At 43.8% G+C, this 22,725-nt stretch overlaps 1 protein-coding gene across 4 annotated transcripts in view; it reads right to left on the reverse strand.

Annotated features, from left to right (window-relative positions):
- Positions 1-22,725, reverse strand: part of LOC131892947 (uncharacterized) — a 66,234-nt gene that overhangs the window by 29,158 nt on the left and 14,351 nt on the right. The window contains exon 2 of one of the 4 annotated variants that reach the window (XM_059242820.1): positions 21,864-22,020. The exons of the other annotated variants lie outside the window; for them this stretch is intronic. The gene's annotated coding sequence lies outside the window, so the exon portion shown is untranslated. The remainder of the gene's footprint in view (positions 1-21,863; positions 22,021-22,725) is intronic. 4 annotated transcript variants of the gene reach the window in all.

Here is a 22,725-nt window from a genome sequence, read left to right on the forward strand (position 1 = left end):
ACGTACAAGCTGCCGCCAATGAATCACCTTTATGTTTGGAAAAAACCACTTCAAAATAGTGCACCCATTGAGTTGTGCTCTTTTTTCTTTTTTAATTTGCCAGTTTTAGTGCCCATTCACCATTACGATGATATAAAATACAGGGTAGTAAGCAAGCCATTGCCACGTGGAGAAGGGGTGGGTTTGGATCCAGAAGGTCGAACAAATTTCCCCGGAGGGACATCCAAGTACATTCGTGGACCTCTTTGCCAATGTTCCACCCTCCTAGAATAACCCAGTGAACCCGGGGGTCTTTCTTAACGTGAAACAAGTTCTGGACCAATGAGACGCGAATGAGGTCCACCATTTCTTCCTGCGCATGTTCTCATCTACTTTTTTCCCTCTCCAGTCGCACATCCAACATTAGCCGTTAAACTAGAACCATAAGCTGGAACAAAAATTGTCTCTCTTTTTTGCCCTTGGGTGGTTCGAACCGTTTCCGTCTGAGCTGGATGGATTGTTGACTTCTGAAGCAAACCAGTGTGCAGCCATTGAATTTCTTGCTCGCCTAGCCTTCAGTGGGGACTAACGGACGAGAGTTTTTGTTCCAGATCCTATTAGATCCGAGTTTTGTACAAAAGCTCCAAAAGAATTCAACCCCTCGAAACGAAAATAGAGGAGTTGATCTTCTCGAAAATCCCATTGAAGTTGGGACCGACTCACTTCACTAGCCGTTCGGGCCAGTTCCAACGCGTTCCAATTACCACCATCAGTTCTGAAGTTTCACAAACCGAAAGAAGAGTCCACTCGATCCCTGCTCACCCTCACGCAACTAACGAATATACAACAACGAAATGTTAGCTCCCTGTGGCTTCGAATCCCCCTCTCTAACACTTTCGGGACTCACTTCAGCCGAGATGAGTCCCGAAAGTCGTGAAGCTGAGGACATCTCAAATGAAATGCTGTTCACGTTTTGGTAAAGGACTAACCAGGAATAAAAAGGGAAGGGAGGGGGTCCTTGTGTGACCAGACATCTTAAGTGACCTTTTACGACTTCAAAGAGACATATTCAGAGTGACCAGAGGCTATTTGGAAATGGGTAAACACGCGACTCTCACCAACCAGATCCCATTCCAAGCAAATTTGGCATTCCATTCCCAATCTCATTTCAAAGCGAGACTCGGGGAGGACGGGAATTTCTCTACATATTTTTTTTGGACAGAGGAAGGGAGGGGTGGGGCTACTTGCTGAACAATGATTTTGTAGCCTAGCTTGTCCTCTCTGCATCTGAAAGAGCGTCTCGCAAAGAAAAAAAAGGATCAAGACAGGAATACATCTGAATTCGAGGTTGCGTGAACGAGAGCAATGGAATGGACAAAATACGAATGAAACTAACTGGCATCTGGAACCTAATGGAAGCCTTTTAAAGTTTGCTTTGGCCTGGCCAAGGTATCACAACATCTGGCAAGGAAAGACCACATTCCCATGTGCAGAAAATTGTGGATACCCTCCTAAAGACCTTGGTCCAAGGAGAATCATTGGTTTATGTTTGTGCAGACGAAATAAGTCAATATTGACTCTTACAACATCACACACACACACACACACACACACACACACACACACACACAAAGAAACACCAAAAGATGTACTAGCGAATGTCAGCCTTGGTGGTGGGTTATTTTCCAAAAATTAGCTTCTCTAATCAATATCAAGAAGCAGGAATGTATGTTCTACATTAAAAGGCAATCTCATATAATGAGCAACCCACAACAGCTTCGAAATAGGATCGTATATTAAAAAGAAAGGATGTAGGGGGCTCCGTTTTAATTCGCTCCTGACAAATTATCCCAACACCCGCAGGATGTGCAGATTTGGGCTTAATGCACTTTTTGTGCACATTCTCACACTTCATCCACCTTTCCACGCGCTGTTAAATGGTGATCCACTCACTCATAATACCTCCCACACCGACAACAACAAAGATGATACCAGCCGTGTAGTTTAAAACAGCGACCCTAGATTACTCAGGAATCCACAGGGTGTGTATCCTTGCGGTCCACTGTTTAAGCCCATTCTGTCAAGGGATTGAAGTTACGAGCTATCAGGAATTGAACATGATCTGCCGGCCGACGCCAACCGGGTTAATCTTGCGGACACCCTTCAAATTTACGGAATCGGGCAGGGCAGACTAATCTCTTTAGAGTGAGATAAATGATGTCCCCTGTAGATCACAATACGAGCAGCCCAACAAGTGTGCCTGCCCTCCAGGGTGAGTTTTTGGCAAAGTGAAGAAGTTGCGTCATTATCCAGACCTCAATCGACGCCAGGTGCTGATTCGATTCCAAACCCAAGATTTGTTCCAGGAACGATCGAGCTTACCTGTAAGAAAATAAACATCTTTCTAAAGCAAACTTGCCTCTGTAGATAGCAAGTAAGAAATATTAAGGATAGGTCAAAGGCTTTGCTTCACACGGAAAAGAGTTCCAGTGGAAGAGAAAACGAATGACTCCGAGCAAGTTTGGCAGTAACCAAAGTGCGAAAGAGCACCTACGTAGTCTGGGCTCCACTGTGACAGTGAAGCCTTGACTCCGCTTTTTTTGTTTCTGCTTGTAATCGTTGTTGTCTTGATTTGACCTCGAGAAAACTAAAACTCGCCGGCGAGAGTCCCTTTTAGGAGAGTAGGTTTTTTTTCATGTGCCTTCTCTCGTGGAATGGAAACTTCTCTCCATCTCCAACGAGAAGGGCGGAGGGCGATCTCCTCGAGTTAATGAAGAGATTCAGGACGCATTTGTTCCAAAGCCGCTTGTTTTCACTGTGATATATGTGACCATTAGATCAAAGTGGTGCCATAAATCAAAGACGAGGAATTTGCCCACTTTTTTGCTTGCTCACACAGACGAGATGTCACTCGTGGCTAAAAAGGAATTTCAACTTGTACCGCCTGCCATCAACTTTGACTGCGGCAAATGTGGAACACATTCACACTGTTGTACACTAAACACACCTTGTTGCTCGTTCACTCGTAGCTTAGTCCGACGAGAGTTTGTCAAACAAAACATGTTTATTGAGTCTGAACTCCAAGACAAATGGCCCATTTACGGAAAGTATTACCCCGACCACGCACTCGCACCTAATCTACGTGGATCAAAGAGCAATTTGTGCCTAGTGAACGTCATCTTCCATCCCCTTTGCCTTGTCTTCTTGGATACATTGCACACCATGGATGTCCCATGTTCATCTCGTGGGGAGAGTTATTGAGGCCGAGAGAGAGAGAGAGAGAGAAGGAGGCGATGGAACGTGCACGGACTCCTCTGAAGTCATTAGAGTTCCTAAATTAATGTCATATGATGACCTCTGTCCCGCGTGTTCTATGTAAGTAGGCGAATGTGAAGATTCTCCCTCCGTCTCCCTCCTTCTCCCCTGTGTCTCCCTTTCTTTTTGCAACAGAGCCCGTGCTCAATCATAGTCAGTCAGTCTTCAACAGGGCAAAAATGTTTGTGAGTACTCTAAATGCTTTCACCTTGCTCATCATCAAGATTTTTTAAGCTGATCTTTTCTCGTGTCACGTCAGACGCTTAGAATAATTGGATTCCTACGCTAGCCCAATGCTTGGTTTAACGTCGAGGGGTAATGTTGAACAAGATGGATTCTTGGGGTTTGCCGGACACCGAAGGTGTCAAATACTGAAAAATGCATATCCACGTTGACGTAAGGACGACGTGAGTTGGGACTGATGAGGTATTAGGTATCCAGGTACGTACTAAGCCTATTTATTCTATTCAATATCGGAGAGCCAATTTGGGGCCATCATGAGTTATCAAATTTCGAAGTCATCTCATCGAAAATTATTCCAAGCAAACAGTTCTGTCTCTTTGAGTCGATAATACATTCAGACAGTGTGCAAACAAACGCGGCCTTTTCCCCCTCCAATCCACTCCAATATTGGTTACAGACCTGAAATGTGCAAAACCCAACTCCTTCAGCTGTCCCGAGGATTCGATTCCCGAGTCTAAAAGGATCTCTTTCGTCCCAACTTGTCAATTGGGAAGCCAAGTTTTCTTAACTCATTTTCCAGATAGAGCTAGAATTACTCTCCGGAACTTTTCCGTTGCCTTGGGCCTTTTTTCTGCGAGATTGTCTCCGACATTGAACCTTCTCACATTTGAACCACCTAAAAGTAGCTCTACCTAGAGGGGAGAACAGAGATGGGCGGGCAGGAGGCAGACCTTTTGGGCATGATAAATTCATTGTAGTGTTCGAAGTTCATAACAAGTCTGTCTCTGTCAGATCAGAGACAGGGGGAGAGAGAGGGCGGAGAAGAGAAAGAAAGAGAGCGAGCGAGAGAGAGAGAGAAAGAAAGTGGAGTGTGAAGAGGATATTTGCATATTTCGAGTCTCCTGTGCCTCTCAAGATCTCTCTCCAGGTCCCACGTGTCCCATTTTAAAAGGGCCCGTTTAATTCACCCGCCTTCGAGCTAACATACACACTTCGACATTCACACGGACCAACTGAGTGATCGAACCCCAACCAAGTGTGCAACAAGCCATTTTGAGGCCAGTTGAAAAAAGTTCCAGTCCGATCGTCGCTTTTCCTGCTGCTCATTTCGAGCGAAAAAGATGGAACAGAATGGAATCGTATCCCAGCGTACATACATTAAGACGCTTTATACAGATGAGAATGTGCAGTTGGCAAAAAGGGCTAGCGACCAGAGAGCCTGTTCTCCCCTCCTTCAGTGTAAAAGGCACGGGGTTTTCTTTATATTTATTTGTACCCGAAAACGCCCTCCTGGATTCCGTGGATTCCGTGTCAAAGTCCTTCTTCAGCGCTTTTGAAAATGGAGGCTCACTCATAAATTCATAACAAACAATAGCTCTCATCCACAGGGTCTATTGTCCTCGGTCCAAAACATTGTTTGTCACTCTTGAAACACCAATTTCATCCCAAACTCGTAGCTCGTAGGCAAGGCCAACCAGGACTTGGGCGACCAGTCATCAGGCCCTACTAGACTGGTTATGGTCCGACCATTCAGCTTCACACCACGCACTCACAGGGTTGTTTTTATGAGACCTTTTTCTTCGTTGCCTTCGCTCTCTCGAAAGAAGCTGATCTCGGAGTGGCGAAGGGACTTACTTTTGTGTACTGTATGTATGTACTAGGAAACGTACTCAGTGGAAACGGTGGGTCATGATTTATTCACTAGGCCTAATCCAGTGTTACTCCTTTAGTGTGAGGGTTCTTGTAGCCTAAATAGTTCTGAGTTCCATATCAAGGTCGAGGTAACAATAATAATACAGCCTACTAAGACAGGGTGCTCCAGTGATTCCACTCCTTTCATTCCTTGAACCAACTGGAACGAACGGGCTATGTAATCAACTTTCTTAGACAAGGGTCTCCTTCTCTCATTAATCATTGGAATCCAAAAATTAGCTTCGTTTTGAATCACATTGAGGCGCTTTGAATTCCAATTCATACAATCATATGCTTTCATTGAAGCACTCTCATAGAGGTGGTTGCTTTTAGTGCTTGTAATTTTCTACATGCTTCAATTGCACGGTCTAAACCCATCGCAAAAGGCATGTCCCAGAATTAGATTTAACCGTTGCAAATTAAATGTCAGATCGCCACCCTGTGCCTTTCAGAGCTCGACGCCGCCGACTTCTATTCGCTCCCATATCTCGTAAGATGCCAAGGAATGGTGATCGATCAATTTGATTTTCTCCATAAAAATACCGGAAGGGGTGTTATGATTTCCTAACGGAACCATTTTTCGAGCTCAAAGGAACACGGGCTCTCAGTACCAAACATTACAACAGCAAATACCAAATACCAGACTAAGCCAACAACACCCGAGTGCAACGATGAAAACGTGTCGTCATGTATGCGAGTTTTGGCGAACACTCAGAGATCTCAGGTCTCAGAAGTCTTCTCCTCCTCTCTTCTTTTCTTTCTAAGAGTGGAAACAATTAATCTGACACAATTTGGAAACACGAGTCTCTTTCAGAGTCAAAGAAGAGCAAGAAGAAGGGAACAGGATAATCTAGTGCAATTTTTCTCATTTGGCATCGATGGTAGCGTCAGATTTGGCAGGTTTTGGCACGTCTTCGGCCATTAGGAACAGTTCCTAGTTCCACCCCATCAAGAATTTCGAGCAAGTCCCAGGAAGGAAATGGCATCATCAACAAAGGCAAAGTACCACAAGAACGAAAGAACGAATGACTCTTCTTCTTCTTCCTCAGTAACAGCACCAATTGTAACAGCAGTGATGGCTATTCGGCTTTCTGGTCCCATCGCCTTCAAATGTGTCCACATTGACCCCATCCCAGGAAACAAGTTTCGTGTCATCGGGATCCTTTCAAAGTGAAAGTGTAATGGTGAATTGTATTGGTGTGCCCGCTATAATGTACAATGTACATAGTTTATCCAGTGGATACCGATATACCACGTGGCAGTACTCTACGCTGGAAGCAAACCTTGGGAAGTACTAGCGAGTGATTTCCCGTGAGGAAAAGGCCACTATTTGTCAAGGCTCGATTCACGGTCCCAGATTTCATTGGTGTGTTATTTCCAAATACAATCGAAGGCAAGCCTTCGGAACAGATCTGTGTATTTCCACGACTCTTTGCCCTTTCAACGATGTAAGGCTGTTTTCAGCTTTCAAGGCCTTTGAGGTGGTCCCGAAGAGAGGTAGGTGCCGAAGTGTCAATCGCAAATAAAGCCAACCAGCTTGAGTTACAATTAAGAGTGAAAATATTCTCGGAAGGACGCCGTTGGTGACATGTTGTGCCAACTTGAAGGTCAATAATTAGTGTTCAGCTTCGATATACCATGACTTGAAATAAATCAAAGCGCACCAACATGGCCTTGTAGGCCGAACAAGGACAAGAGATTAATCAGGAAAGCTACAAACAATCCAATCACCTGAGACACGATCGTTCCTCAGAAGGATCACTTGGATCGACAACTGTAGAGAAGGGGACAAAAGCAGCTTGTACCTGATAGGCTTTGCGGTGGTCTCATGACTCGATTCCGGAGAATACATGATGACTCAATTCGTATTTCCTTTTCATATCCGGAGTTAAGCCCGAGTGGCTCGACCAAATGTCATTTAGCCACGTCCTATGATGACCACGTGCTTTGGGTCGGTTTTCAGGTCAGAAGCGGTGGGAAACACGGACTTGGCGCTGGCATTTGATTGCATGTAAGGTCTCACATGACTTCATTATCGTTACATTTTGCTGGAGGTTCCTAGCAAAAACCACGAGTCCTAACGGAATTGAACCGGCAAGAATGTGTGTCAAAGGCCTTTTTGTGATCCAAAGCAGTCACAAAAAATCATACTTGACAAAAACGTCATGGATAAGGGAAGCTAAATCCGGGCGGTTGTGAAAGAAGTCTAATGAAACGACTATTAGCCGTCAGCCATTTAGATCTCTTCGCTTTCCAAGCAACTCCTGTAGCCAGCTCCTGTATTTACACATGAACCTAAATAAGCATAACTGAGTTTTACTGGATGAACACGTGGAACGTATCCTCGCGCGGAAGAAGCTATCTAAGAACCATGATGGCATGGTTCCAGGGTGTCATTTTTCAATCATGGATAGATGACGATTCCGGCTGTGCCAGGCTGGGGCAAAAAATGGGCCTCAGTATGCCGGAGTTTCTTCCAAACTTCTTGTCTAATGATAGAGCTCACAGGGATATATGTACCTACGTATAACAGACACTTTTGGTTCGCGAGAATTCAGCTTTTGGGAACCGACTGAGCTAGTCCCTGGCATCGTTAAATAAATGGCTAAAAGTTTGATGATGTGCCTGAGATGTGACACATGATCAGTGATCAATGATAGCGGTCCCAATATCAGATGACCTTGCTTGTACACATTTATTAATATTCAATCATTCTTCCGTGGAGGCTCTTTCAAATAAGTCCTCTGCGGTGTTTAACCTCATTCGTACAGTATGTGAGAGAGGCGACAATCATTAGATTGTCAGAAAGCTCGTGTGGGCTTCATACTTCATACCATATGCCAGGGATCGAATTTGTCAAAGTGACTCAAGCCTGGAGAATAATCCTATTTTCCTGCTCCCACTAATGGTCCTCGGCACGCAATCATAACCCAGGATTTGGAGGCAAACTTTTACCTTCAAAGCCCAATGCAGAATCGCTTTGCTTCAATAATCCCGAATCATAAACCCGAAAGAATGTCGAACCGAACCCGGCGTCGATTTAGAGGCATCCTTTCGATCCTCGTTCCGGAGAGCTCGGGGCTAAAGCGGAACGGCGGAGATTTATGTTTCTACAATATGAAGTAGTTGGGAATTGGGATGCGAGTCACACTGTTCAAGCGGCTGAGTAATGGGCACAAATTTGATCAGCATACCAAGGACTCAGGGTGACCCCGCTGATATGAACGACGCGCATCTAGGGGGGATCGCATGAATAGATGGAGGGCCTCGCCATGTTGGAACAAGGCCAATCTGAGCCCACTCTGCTTTCCGAGGTCTCAAGGGATGTTTGAAGTTTGTCAAAGAGTGACTCTAAAATGAAGTTGAAAGACTCATAAAAGCGCAATTTCACTAGCTCTTTATCTTTTCCATTTTCGTTTTATGCGATGGAAGATTTCATTCTCTTCTATCTCCGCCTTGAACAAAGACCGGACTTGGACCAGCTGGTGAATGGGAATTGAACGAAAAGATGTGCTACAACTCATATACTGAGCGACCTTCAAGGTCCATTATCGTTATTTTCCACATCGTCATTCCGTTGACGTATGAATGTTCTTTTCACACACCCAAAGAACCTCCCCGGTGGTTTCAAGGTTGATTTGTCTCTTTGATCTCAAATGATGACAAATTACTCTAGAATGCCCTTGGGCCAAACAAGAAGAGTTTTGAAAAGAGCCCAGAGAATCTTTGAGCCTCGACAAATTCTCTGTGGGGTTCTCAGGCTCCCTTTTAAGAAAGGGCGGGACAAAAAAGAGAATTATTCTTTTTGGTTCAGGTAATGAAAATTCATTGAATAGATATATTCAATCCCACTTTTTGTACGACGACACCGTTATCGATGTATCAAATTGAGTTCCAAAAACCCAGAGCTTTAAATCAAACAAAGAGTAACACCTTTCCATTTTGAACTACTGTAATTGTCTTGGTTACAGGGAGCTACTCTTGTTACTCATGTTCCCAAAGCGAAAAGTACATCTGTTTTAAATCCACAACTGAAGGGTTGGGGAGGTCGAGGTTCCGATTTCGCATTTCCATGAAACATAAATTTATACTCAGCATGCATTTGCATTAATTTGGAGAGCAAAAAGCCTCGTCTCCTCGGCCTCTTTTACACGAGCAGACTTCTCGGAGAAAGACAGAGCTCATACAAATAAAAAATTCCTCAAGCGAAAATGATGAGAGCTTGAGCAGTTTTAGCTCATCTCCAGCTCTGTACTATTCAATACACTCTAAAAATCAAGTGCCGACATCTACGTAGGTACGTAAAACGCTTACATTAATCTGTACCCAGAGCAGATAAAGGGCTGACCACTCGAAATAAGAGCTTGTTATCGATACAAAGTTAAGCGTTCCTCTAACGGACCGACCTTTTGGGGAGCAGTCCTTTGGTGCGAAGAGCACTTTACTAACGTCGCAGGAGCCAAAAAAAGAGCATTCAAGACAAGACGCCAACATTCAGCCATCTAGGCTATTTATAAGAAGTAAACATTTGCATCTTTGGCTCCCTTTTGTCTATTCTACACTAACGCATACTCCTGGAACCATTCCTCTGCTCAACTTGCATGAGAAAGAATGAGACCGAGAACGAAGAAAACCTTGCATTTGGCCACGTGGCTCGTAGGAACCAAGGAACAGGCACCCAGGATCTGGCTCCTTCATATTCACAGCCCTGCACTGTTCCACATTTTTCCCTCTTCTTCGTCTTCTTCGTCTTCTTCTGTTTTCTACTGAAGAGCCCGCGGATCGAGCTTTCATGTTCAGGGACACACATACACATGCACACGCCGAGGAACACGAGAGAATTTATTAACCAAGAACAGCACAATTTCCTGCTCGTCCTTGTGTTGTCTCGTTTGGATGGAACCGAGCGGAGTAATTGGAACAAGGCGTCCCTGTCTTAAAGCAAAAATATAAAAAAACGACAACGACAAAAAAGACCAGTTCACGATTGGCCTTTATCCGGAAGCAGGCCGCTTCAAGCCCGACAAAATTCACAAGCATTTTTACAATCACATGCCATTTGTCCTTGGCTCAAGTATTAACCACAAAACATGCAAAGGTTGGTTGCCACAACCTTTGGTTCCAAGCATTGATTTATTTGCCAAGACATAGATAGTAGAGCACTCACTGGCAAAATCAAATTTGAACCCCCTCCTGGGTTCAATCTTCATAGAACGCTCCAAAAAGACTTGATGGCAAATCGTACTATTAAAACAGACTATCATTTTTTACTCTCTCGCTCTTCTAAATGGCTCGAAATCGGACAATAAGATGGAACATGGTTGTCCCATTTTGGGGTGTGTCTTGAATTAGGCCTTGAAAATTGCCAAAGGAGCTTCTTTTCAGACTGACTATACGTTCACCAGGGCGTGCTCATAAGTCATAGAATCTCTCGTTTGTATCAGACATGTGCTCCAACATTCGAACTTCCCGATTCGAAAGAAAAAGTTTGAACAAACACCGACTGCCGATTGGACCCATTGGAACCCCACCTCAAGTGTGTGTTCCCACATTAATCTAAGCCCCGATGTTCCCAAATGTACAATAGGCGAATGGATCACCAAGTATGTATGCCCTCGTCATGTGACTTCCTGTCATGTAAGGTAGATCCAATCGCATATTGTCAATCAGTCCAGAGGAGAAAGGCCGGGACCAACAATAGAATCAAGACTGTATTATTATGTATGCCCACCTTAGAATGCCGAGAAGGAAACGGAAAAAAAGAAAGAAGACGAAGTAGTCAGAGAAGAATAGACCTTGGGATCTGGAGATCAGACGTGAAGGGCAAGAAAACAGGCATAGTCATAGTATTACTGTGGGTACTACTAGTGTACGCAGATATTCGCGCTACATTCATCGCTTCAACCGCTCATTTAGTGGCCTTATTCGGCGAACTAGTTACGAGATTGACAGACAGACTAGAGGGAACAATAATGCCGAGCAATCAAAGCGATTAAAAAGTATGTTCGACAAGTCATTGGACATGGTTCCATTCGAGTTTCTAGAATCACCCTGAATTGGTCATGGAGAACTATCAAGATGTCCAGTGGTCCGTCCAAGATTGATGGACTTGAGGTTTCCTACGTCTTGCGGTCATTCACACACACGCACAAAAATGGGGAAATCTTCATCAGGTTTACTTTTTTACTTTAATAAACAAGTGAAATGGCTTTTCTTACTTTGCTTCAAGTCCATTTTCGGGAATTGATTTAATGATTTATACGTAGATTGCGCTTTGTATTGAAAGGCTCAACGAGGATTGATTGGAAACGTGATTTGGGTGTACAGTTCAATTCAATTTGTTCCGACATGAGTCATGACACAATAATAATCAATATTGCAATGCGGAACAGGTTCAATCATTGTCAATTTCTCAAGCGTCTTTCAATAACATTCTGTATATTCCTTCCCTTTTGGACTTAAGATCGCCTTCCGGGAATCCTCCGGGAATCCCTGAATATCCCCTGTAATATCCTCTTGCTTGAAGACTAAAAATTTTGAGGCGATTCAAAGCACCTTCAGGCCATAAGAGTTCCAAGATAAACAATGATCAGTTCCTTTCGAGGCGAGGCGGAAAAAGAAACGAAGCCCCTGAAAACGATTTATCAATTATTTAACAGACTAGAACCCCCTCGTTCCAAGCTTTCCTTGGACTGAAATGAAGACCCCCCATAGATGCGACGAACAAAAGATGCACCAGGACTTGGGACACTTTTGACCACATTCCTTCTCTTGCAGTAAATACCTCCCAAAGGTCTCGACCGACCAACTCACGAACCATCGTATTGGACGATGAGAGTGGAACACTCTACCGTACTGTACCTAGGTTTCTGGAGCCACTTTGTACGGAGGCTCATTGCTCATCAAGCCTCTTTTTCGTCTCGTAGTAGTACTTGTACTCTGAGAGAACTCCTTTCCCAGTTGCGTATTGCCTAGAAAAAGGCCTATTAGATGAGTGCACCATTGGACCCGTCTGTTGCTGGTGGACTGAAAACACTTTAAGATCATTTGGGGACCAAATGACATGCTTTTAGCGCTGAGAGAACTCAACCGCAATCCTCCATTCAACCAATCCAACTCCTGGTCTGAATTCCCACACCCACCACTAAACCTTTGTGTCTTTTGTCTCTTGGGCGGCTCTCCGCCGTTCGTTGGTCCGTCTTTCAGTCCTGGATTGTTCAGTGGGTCCAAAGCTTTGGTCGTACTTTTCGTGTCTTTGTGAGATGACAGCACCAATGACAGAGATGAGAGCTGCCACGTAGTTTTCCAGTTTTCAGGGGGCAAGGACCCCGAATACCAAACTGAGGAGAAATGGTCAAAAAAGTTTGACTAATAAACTGGCTGTTACCATCGTGAGGCCAATTAACAAGGTCCCATTGCTAGAGCCTTTATTATGAATGACATGGCCTTGTTAACCATCTCTAGTGGACTCAGGCGTGTTCGAAGGGCATTCATTAGATCCCGGTCGTTTTTGGTGAGCGCAAACCAATTCATTGGAAGAGCTCATTGACGGACGAAGGAGTCGATTTCAATGATTTATCCGTCAAAGGAACGCACAACCGAGCCGTATAGGATCAGTCCTATTGTCCTTTTCATTGGTCAGAGGTAGCGCCCTCTGCCTCTTTTGACCGTGGACAAACAAAAGAAGAGACGAGAGAATATGCTCTAAGATGCCATGCTTTTAAAAGGTATTTTTCTGAAAAATACATATTGAGAAATCAACCTTGGGAAATGCTGAGACCATGTAATACACGTCAGAGGCCTTATGTTTGGCTGTTCATCAAGAAAATCAAGATTAAAATGAAAATTCCGGGATCCTTTTCTTTGCTCTTAGCCATTCACGATTGTTTGTCTGCACATCAACGAGGCAGAGAGCGCCGTTCAAAGTGCTCCAAAGCCCAATAGGAAATGGGCCACATTGGACATTGAGGCCTTCAAAGTGCAGTTTCGTAATCCATCACTATGAAAGCGAAGAAAAGGGTCAATTTTGGAACGAATAAAGCTCTAAGACTGCTAAGAAAATGGCCAAGGTTTGAACTGCCATCTAGCGGTCGGTTCTGGTTGGCTCTCAGTAGAACGCGATGAACCCTTTCCAAGTGGTTCCGAGAATCTTGGTCAAATGGTGATGGTCGGGCTTTTCCGACGTTCCTTTGAAGTCCTCTGAACTGAACCAATGAAGGTGCGTTCAGATTCGTTGAATGGACTTGAAAGGCAAGAGAAAAGAACCCAAGAGCAGAACTTTCTCCCTCCTTTTTTTTCTCGTGGCACCGTCTTTGGCCTTGCCACTCGACGCCTTCAACGGTCAAGCCAGGTTCGGAATGAAATCATCTGTCATAAGAGTTGGAACTGAGAACGATTTTGGAATCAGGAGAGAAGGGGAAAAAGTGTGAAAAGAATCGACGAGCGTATCGATGGATTGCTTCCAAGAGTGCTCGTTGGTCATAGACATTGCATAAGTTCAAGCAAGTCTTTAGAAAACTTTGATTCGCTCTGGAATTATCAAGACTCGCACTCAATCAATTTTCCGATTTTGCAACATAATTTATCGCTTTCCTTTGAATTGGATTTGAAAAGAAAACGACTTAGGCCGCAACATTTTGGATACATGGAGTGGTAAATGCCATCCGGGCAGTTTTCGAAAGGATGAATTCCTAGGGATAGCAAATATCAGGGATATAATCGCTAAGTTACGCGTAAAAGATTTACATTTTCCATGGCCAATTCCGTGAACCTGAGACTAGTGACTAGTTGATTAGTTGAGTTTCCTCTTCTTCCTCTGCCAAATTAGCAGATCTCTGAGAGTAGAGAAGGAAAGAAGGAAAGCCAAAACTTGTGGTGAGGTAATAAAAAGGTGTTGGATGGGACCCTACAATGGCTGGAATGGCTCATTAAAATTACAGAACATGGAAAACTTTTCATCAGACGTCGAGCACAACGAGTGCGAGACACTGATAATGGAACCAACCAGGAAGAAAAACCACTTTTCTGGGAGTCTCCACTTTCCAACGACTCAACCTCTTTTCACCCTCTTTGTGCCACTGGGCCAATAGCTGCATGTACGTAGCCTTTCTCCATCTTTCTGCCTTATCTTCCCCTCCTCTGAAAATTTATGTTTCAATTGGCCTCTCAATTAGAGCTCACTTCAGAAGAATTCCACATAGCTGTTGCCAAAAGTTTGAGGGCGTGCCCATTTGAGATCGCCTTGGCTCGATCAAAACGGCGGCGTGTCTTCACTACAAATTGGAATTAGGGTCACCCAAAACACACATCCACAAGCCAACCGACCGACCATCTCGAGTTTGAGACCAAAGTCAGGAACTCAGGATACAAACTTTTCCCCTCTTTTCCCCCTCTGATTTCAGGTCTGCCATTTTCGAGCCTAACATTCAATATCTGGTAATGAAATGCCCAAGGCTCTCATAGTGGTTCACGGTGGTTATAATTCCTGATTAAGTGATTGCTCAAATGCCAAGACTTCTAGTTGCCAATTTCTTTGCTATATAAACAAAAGGAGCAATTTTTGTTTCTAAAGTATCTTTAAAAGTAGCTCATATTAGTATATAAATGCACTTAAAATACATTTTTAAGTATCTTTGTGCAAAACCTAGCCAAACAATATTATCAGAACTCTTAGTTATGCACTGATATCAAATTTTATCAATATCTATTCAGCAGATGCTTAGTTATTACACTTTGAAAGTTGCATTTTGCAATAAAATAGATCGAAAAATGACATAAACCTAACTTAGTTAATTGCAAAAAACAAATGATGTGCTTTTATGATAGCATGAAAATAAATGATATTCTTTCAGTTTCATAAACATTTCCCTAAAGCCTAAAATAAATTAATATAGTCACCTAAAATCTCCTAAGTATTTGAAATTTCCAATTATTATTTCTTAAACTTGGCATGGTAGACTAGCCAATCTTATGGTTGAAATTTTACAAGGATACATCTGCCAGTTTAATTTTCAAATTTGCCACTTTTTGCACGGATTATTTTCTACTTACCAAAAGTATTTTCATCAAATGGTACAAAAAATGTCTTAAACTTCACGATCACAAATAAATGAACTCATGGTTAACGATTATGATATTACAGTTATGAATGTTTTATTTTAAGTAAGTTTTAAATGATATTATATACTATTTTTTGGTTGTTCTGCATGCTTTTGAGAAATGGAACGTTTTCATTTATTTTTGGGACATTGAAAAAGCAAATTATATTTCTTGGCAATTTCTGTAAGGTATAACCAGAGCATTTTGCAGCCAAATTTGGTGCAAATTACAACTTTTGAAGGGTAATATATCAGAGCCTGTTCAATGGATTTTTATGAAATTTGAATTGAAGAAATAACTAAGGATGCTCACAATGTCTATTAACAACGATTTTAAAAATACTATCTTCTAATAGGTTTTCAGTGGATTAATATCCTTATTAGAGCTTATCTTAATGAAATATACTTTTTCAAACTTGATCCTTGTGCTGTTTCAACAAGGAAAAACGCAATTAGAATGCTTGGCATTTGAGCACAATCTTTTTAAGTGTAGTCGGAACCACCGTGGGTTCTTAGAATGCTGGTGGTTTGAACCTCGAATACTGATAATGACCCAAAAATATTCCAGCAATTATGGCAAGCCTGAGGAGAGTAAACACTGTTATCGTGTAGATGAGATGCTTTGCAAGCAAAAATTAATTGGCGATTAATTGCCCAAGTTTGACAATTGGTTTTTGGAAATTTCAGCCCGAGATAAACCAAACGGAAAACTTTTCTCATTTACCAGGAGGCCAGAAGTTTCGACAATATTGCATGAAAGACAAACTGGAGCTGCTGGTTGCTTGCTGGCTGGCCCATCTCGAAGGGAGGGCGGGCTGGTTCCCACAAAACTGCATTTCTCGACAATTTTACCCCTTCTCCCAAATCCCAAGAAAAAAGTTCTCATAAGCCAAACTCGCATTCTTGCCTCCCCTCTGACTCCGCTTTAATCTTGTCTTCACAGAAACCATATTCATTGATTTAGCCATCAAATCTTGGATGAAACATGGTCACTCCTACAAACCCCATTGCAGAGGATGGAGATTGTGAAAATCCGCCACTTTTAGGAGTCCTCGTTCTTGTTCTCGCCTTCCGCTCCATTGTTTCTAGTCCTCGAACTTGAATTCGCCCAGCATTCTTGAGCTCTATGCTTGAGTATAGTAGTACATATTTTCAGTTGATGGTCACTTTTTGCTTGAGCCTTGAACCGTAAAGATTTGACAGCGCTATTTATCTCATTTCAACACTCTCGAGAAGGAACGAGAAGCAAAACGACAAAGTCTGGAGGGCTCTATCCGAGATGAAATGAAACTTCAAATGGTTATGGGCGAATGGAGGAAGAATGCTGACGACTCCCCCGATACTTTCGACAAAAAGAGAGCATCAAGGTGTGGCGGCTAGTTCACTTTTAAGCCTCCGTCGGTCTTGACTCGTTTGACTTTGACCAGGGGGGGGAAGCATCAACAAAACCACGAACGTGCTAGGAATAATCAACATGGAATAGGATATCAAAATCTTCCGGAATATCAAGGAAACAGAGGAGACGAAGCAGAAGCAGAAGAAGAAGGCTTTAGAGGCCCGAAAACGAGGAACCGTATAATATCGACGTTCTCCTTTGGTCGAAATTGGCTTTTCTTTCGTGTTGAGGAGCTTTCGGAGGTTCGTTATCATGCAACATCCCACCAACTTCCTCCATCTCGACTCCATCCATCTGATCCCATGCGTTTTACATAAAACCATCGGGTGGATGTGGTGGAGCTATAACCAACCAGACCGACCCGAAAACCACAATCCCAAATTTGTTCATAAATCATGGAACAGGCTCTAAGGAACATCTTGTTGTGGATTTGCTTCCGCCATTCAAAGAGACACTACACACACAGCTACTGAACTGTAAATGGGAACTTGAGAAGGAGGATCCTAGGAGGTATGAGGGTGGATCAAAATGGGGAACGGAAATGTCAGGGCAAGTTAAAAGTTGTCTCGTGCAATCCCTAGACGCGCCTGTCTTTTCCGGTTGGAACGTGCCATGAAGACAGCTTCTGAAGTGGGGAGATTTGACAACCATTCCTGAAAGTGTTCTCATAACCCACACTTATCTAAGTGGAACGCCGTCAATTCATAGCACCATTGAGGGATCGTTTGAAAACCGATTTGGAATCGATTTTGCTTAGCTTCAAAGAAAATGTGGAACACATGATAATTTGAAACTTTTTTCTTATTGTTTTATTGTTAATGGGATCACGCTGTGAAAAGTCTTTGTCAAAAGGACTATTCGAAAGGTACCACCCGTTCAATGTCTCAGATCTAATTTTCAATTTGACTTAAAATCTATAAAAACACGGGCATTAAAGATGCAGAAAGAAGGAAAAAAGGATCAAAAGACATCGTGATCACGATGAAGCGATAAGAATCAAAAAGACTAAGCTTGGAGCGGAGACAACTGTTTTGAAACTGGAGAACATGCTTCCTCCGACCGAACCTCCCTCTTGATGCAAATTCAGGACAGGTTTCATTTTTTAAATTCCATGGCAACTTGGAACAGAAGTTGATTAAACATAGTGACGAGGAGATTGCCGAGGAATTCGAACCATTTTCCCCGAGCCATTTCGAATCCTCTTTTTAGTTGCTCCCCTGGAAATGGAACAATCGGATGCAGTACGTGTGGAAACGGGAAATGGAACAAGAGGCTCAGATTCCAATTTTTTTGCCTGCCCACCGATGCTTCCTCCATTCGAAGTTTGCTCACAAAGGGAATTAAAAAGTAGTAGTCGTCCTCGTAGGTTCGAGGGCTTGAATGGGATCGGGTTCCATGGGCTTCGGAGATGCATTCTAATCCGAAAGTGAATTCCGAGCACTGGGATGGAACCTGTCTGTCTTGACGAGCAAGATTTCGGGGAGATATTCAATATCTCTTTGGCGGATGAACTTCAGGTGTTCATTAATCATCCGAAGCAAGAAAAGCTATCAGCATCGTAGCCATCATGACCATCATGACCATCACGATCATCACGACCACCACCACCACCACCACCACCACCACCATCATCATCATCATCATCCTCACTCCCACCATTGGCCAAAGTGTAGATGAAAGTGACAAATGCCATGTCCAGTTCATTCTCCACACGTCACCATCAGGACCGCCATCACGTTCCAACTGAGCGGAGAGACCATGTGAATACATAAACCTCTCCTCACATTGGCGATGAGCTCCTCCGCGATAACAATCCATAACCCATAGCAGGCCAACATCAGGCAGAACAAAGACCGGCAGACCCACCTACTCACCCATCCACCCCCCCACCCACCATCTTGGAAATAATATTGAACAAGGCAGGCTGAAAGTAGAACACTGACAACCCTTACGTGTCCGATGATGCGAGAAAAATGACCGAGTTTTTACTTTCATTCCAGCTCGCCAAGCAAGCAAGCAAGCAAGCAAGCGAACCAGCTTGATGAGGAACACTCTCCAAATTTATGCCGTGGGTGGGTCGAATCTAGTCAAATGTAATGCATTTTCCGGAACACTGGAGTGTTCAATCCATTTGTCTTTGTTTAATCAATCGAGAGTGGCTGGTTTCTCGGGGAGAAAGTTATCCTAGGCGGTGTGTGAAAAGTTTTTGCCAGTGTGCACATGACCCGTTTGGCTAGCTATCATGATCCATTGACAGAGAATGACTGGAAAATTGCTCCCCCCAGATCAACTTCCAAAGGGTAAATGGAGTGTTGGAGGTGACAAGGAAATGAAAAAGATCTTGGGCCCCGCCCTCAAGCAAAGTGGTTTAGTCTCCCCCATCTCGGCAGTACGTAGCTCCTGACCGAAATATGCTTTTGATCCAATCGAGAACAAGAGGAGCTCAGTTTATCCTATTCTTACTTTTTTCGCCCTTCCTTATACGATAATTGTACGTACATTTTAGTATTCTTCGAACTGAACGTTGCATGAGACACGTACACTCGTGTGCGGATCATTTGTTGGCTCCAAGATGGACCCTCCCCTGATGCCTGCCTGGTTAGCTTCTTAGTCGTGGTCCTTATTATTGTGACATGTCATATTCTAGAGACAATTCCTTCCAGAAGATGAAGAACCAGGACCACCGTATTGTTCAGAGAGGCGACCACAGCGCCCAACCAACAACCAACGAGGAAGGATGAAGGGTGTCTAATGATGCAACTTTGATGGAGAAACTTTCTCTCCCTGATGTGGTGGCAATGACGATGATGGTGATGGAACATGGAACACGGGGAACACACACGTACACACATGCACACACTCATACCAACGCGGCTATTATGATTAGTCGCCAAGAAGCCGTCGCCGCGCAATCTCCTTCAAAAAAAAGGAAAGTTTTTGGAAAAATAACAATGTTGATAGGATGGCTTAATTCCCGAGAAAATGCCGTTGCAGATCCCGAAAAGAACAAATAAGGTGCCAAATCCGGAAAAGGGATAGTGGCTGATCCGAGAGATTCTGGAGGATTTTAACAAGATCGCGTACCGTCATTTTTTACTTTTATTGGTCGTTACACGCCCGCCTTGGGCAGACGTTAAACGATGCGGCATTTGGGGCGGCTCTGCAAATCATATGTTGAAAGAACCAGAAATAACTCATTTATCTTTCTCTCCTCTCTTTTTTCTATCCACCATCGTACCAACCAGAAGAGGACTTGTAAAAGCAGACAGACAGACTAACAGACTAACCAAAAGGGGATCTCTGCTTTAACAAGAAAAATCACATTCCCAAGCGGCTTTGGTCGATCCTTGAGTATTCAGCTTGAACAACAAAGAGACAGACCAGAGCGATATCCACAAAGCTTCCCGGCCAAGGCTTCCATCTTGAGACTCTCAATATTACGTCCGTGTTTACGTTAACCCTTGACGATGGGTGGATGGAGTGAGAAGGTAGGTGAATGGGTTCCTTGGCGAGTAGACCTAGCGTTATTCCTGGACTGGAATCAGTTGTTCTGTGAACGTATGTACATTGACATCAAAATTAGACCAGGTTTTCTTAAACCATCTCAAACGATTGGAAGAAAGAATGGAAAAAAAGCAAGAAGGACAGAGAGAGAGAGAGAGAAAGAGAAAGAGAGAGAGAGAGATGGAAAGCGAGCTTTCATCCTCACTGTCGAACATCTAAAGACATGAACTGAATTCCATTTAAATAAGCAAATAGAGGAAGCTTTCCCGCGCCCATGGAGATGCTGTAAGGCTAAGAAAGGTAATACCATCTAAACCATCTTACTTTTCCTTGGATGAAACTGCGTTGGTGGGGAGGAGGGAAGGAGGGATTGTCTTTGCATTTCACCTCTTCGTTCTCAAACACACTGAGTGAGATGGAGATAGTGGTTGGCCCTCGAAACCTTACTTGAACGGATTTCTTAATTTTGACTCTTTTCCTTTCTCGATGTTTGTTCCCTTCGAGAAGTTCTCCCCCGCCATATTGTTCGTCAGTGGAAAGGAGTCATTTGGGGCCAAGTGTAATGGGAAACGGCGAGTTCTCCCCGGGAAAAAGAATCTCAAATCCGAAACTTTTTTTTGTCAAGTGCTCTTAAAACAGACCTTAACAATCCAGAGATGCCCTTGGTGCGACATTTCAGACATTCTCAGCTTGCTTTCAAGGACTTAAAAACGAGCCATTTCCTACCCGGGAGGACGTTGAGGCCGGCGACAAAGGCCCCAATGAGCACTACTGACAAAAGGCGGTCGTAGTCGTAGTCCTAGTCGTAGTCCTAGTCGCAGGCGTACGTAGCCTCTGTCTGTCCGTTTGTCTGTCTTCCCAGGTTTCATTACCCCAAGGGGAAGAAAAACGATCTGTCTTTCAGGAAGGGTTAAGTACTTTGGTTGGAGCTTAAGCCGCGAAAGAGAGGTTGAGCACAGATTCGATCCCAGAGGCTAGATGGGGACCCGAACAAACGTCGACGTATGGGCGCAAGGATTGGAATGACAAACGCAAAAAATCGACTTGTAAATGGCTGACAATATCTAGTTACCTATGAGAAACAGCTTTGGTCGGCAGACTAGTGTGTGGGGGGGGCTTGCCATAGCGTAACACAGGTCGTATCCTTTCCCCCTTCAATGGCTGCAACTTTTTGTCGGCCAATTTTAAAGTTTTTGACATCCTCACCGTCCACGTAGTTGCTGTTAGATTTGTTCGAACTTTTCTCACTGTTCCAGGTTGACCTGCTGGCCATTCAATGGCTGAAGTGCGACAAACTGGTTCCAAAAGAAGGTCAATATTGCCTCTGATAATGGCAATCAAAGAGAGAGAATCCTCGCAAACAGGCCACCACACGTGTTTACCCCCAAGAAGTAGTGAAAGAAGGCGCAACCTCGAAAGTGACACATATTCTCGGGAGAAGTTAAATTTATTGTCTCTCACTTCCTGGTCCTCCATCCTTTGTGACACGCCCGGATGGAGAGTAATCGCAAAACCCACCAGCGGCATTCCGGCCTTTCAAAGGACTCTCGACCTTCCTTCCTTCCTTCCTTCCTTCCTCGTCTTCCTTGTCTACCTGCCTCTTTATCTTTGGAGGCTGGTTTGTTAGACGGCCCACCGAGAACTGGAAAAATGTGCACGAGATGCAAAACTCACTAAATCCTTCTGCTCTTACGAACCAAAAGAGGGATGTTATCTGTCAAGGTCTGGTTCCATCTCCCACTAACGTTTTCCACATCCCCGGTGCTCTTTCGAAAATTGAAAAAGATCTCATCCAAGAGGAGAAGTGCATCTCAGACGATTGGCCTCAGCTTAGGGAAGAGGTTTGTTTCTTACCTGCAATTAAGATTGAAAATTATATCGGAGCATTGTTTATTCACCCAGGAGATATTTATTTAGCTTTTGCTTTCCCCTATTGGTCCCCTCTACAAGTGTTAGTGAACGATCCTTCCAAAACCCATGCGCTATTCAATATCCCACCCTATTCTGTAATGGCCTTTCCCATAACACTCAAAGATAAGGGAAATCTAGAAGACGTTACTCGCGCGTCATCTCATCCCCCCCCCCGTTATGATTAGATAGTGGGCTCATAAGCACTTAACCTCTTTTATGTGGGGACTTCTGCTCTAAGAATGGAGGACTCGCCTGAGCGAAGATGTTCCACCATGTTCCAAGGCAATAATGCAGATCATGGATCATTTCTCGCTTCATCTTACTCATGGATAGATCAAACGTTGGAAATACTCTACATACACGGTTCATCATCATGTCTCAGAAGCTAAGCGAGCTATCCCTTTCCCCAAGGTGCTGTTCCAAGCGACATAGATCAGAAAAGGTTCCCTGAACCACCTACCTAGGAGCTCCTTTCTGGAACTGGCAAGGGCTAAAGAGCATTGGAAACTTTCGCTATGAATCATATCATGATCCAAAAGGGGGGAGGCAAATTCTCAGCGACCCGTGTTTGGTAGAAGGAGTCTTCCAATTGACCACGTGACGACGCTTGCCAAAGTGGTGGCCGTCAATAGTCATCGGGTGCGTTGC

This window comes from Tigriopus californicus, chromosome 2 (genome assembly GCF_007210705.1).
Source record: "Tigriopus californicus strain San Diego chromosome 2, Tcal_SD_v2.1, whole genome shotgun sequence".
Taxonomy (NCBI): Eukaryota; Metazoa; Arthropoda; class Copepoda; order Harpacticoida; family Harpacticidae; genus Tigriopus; species Tigriopus californicus.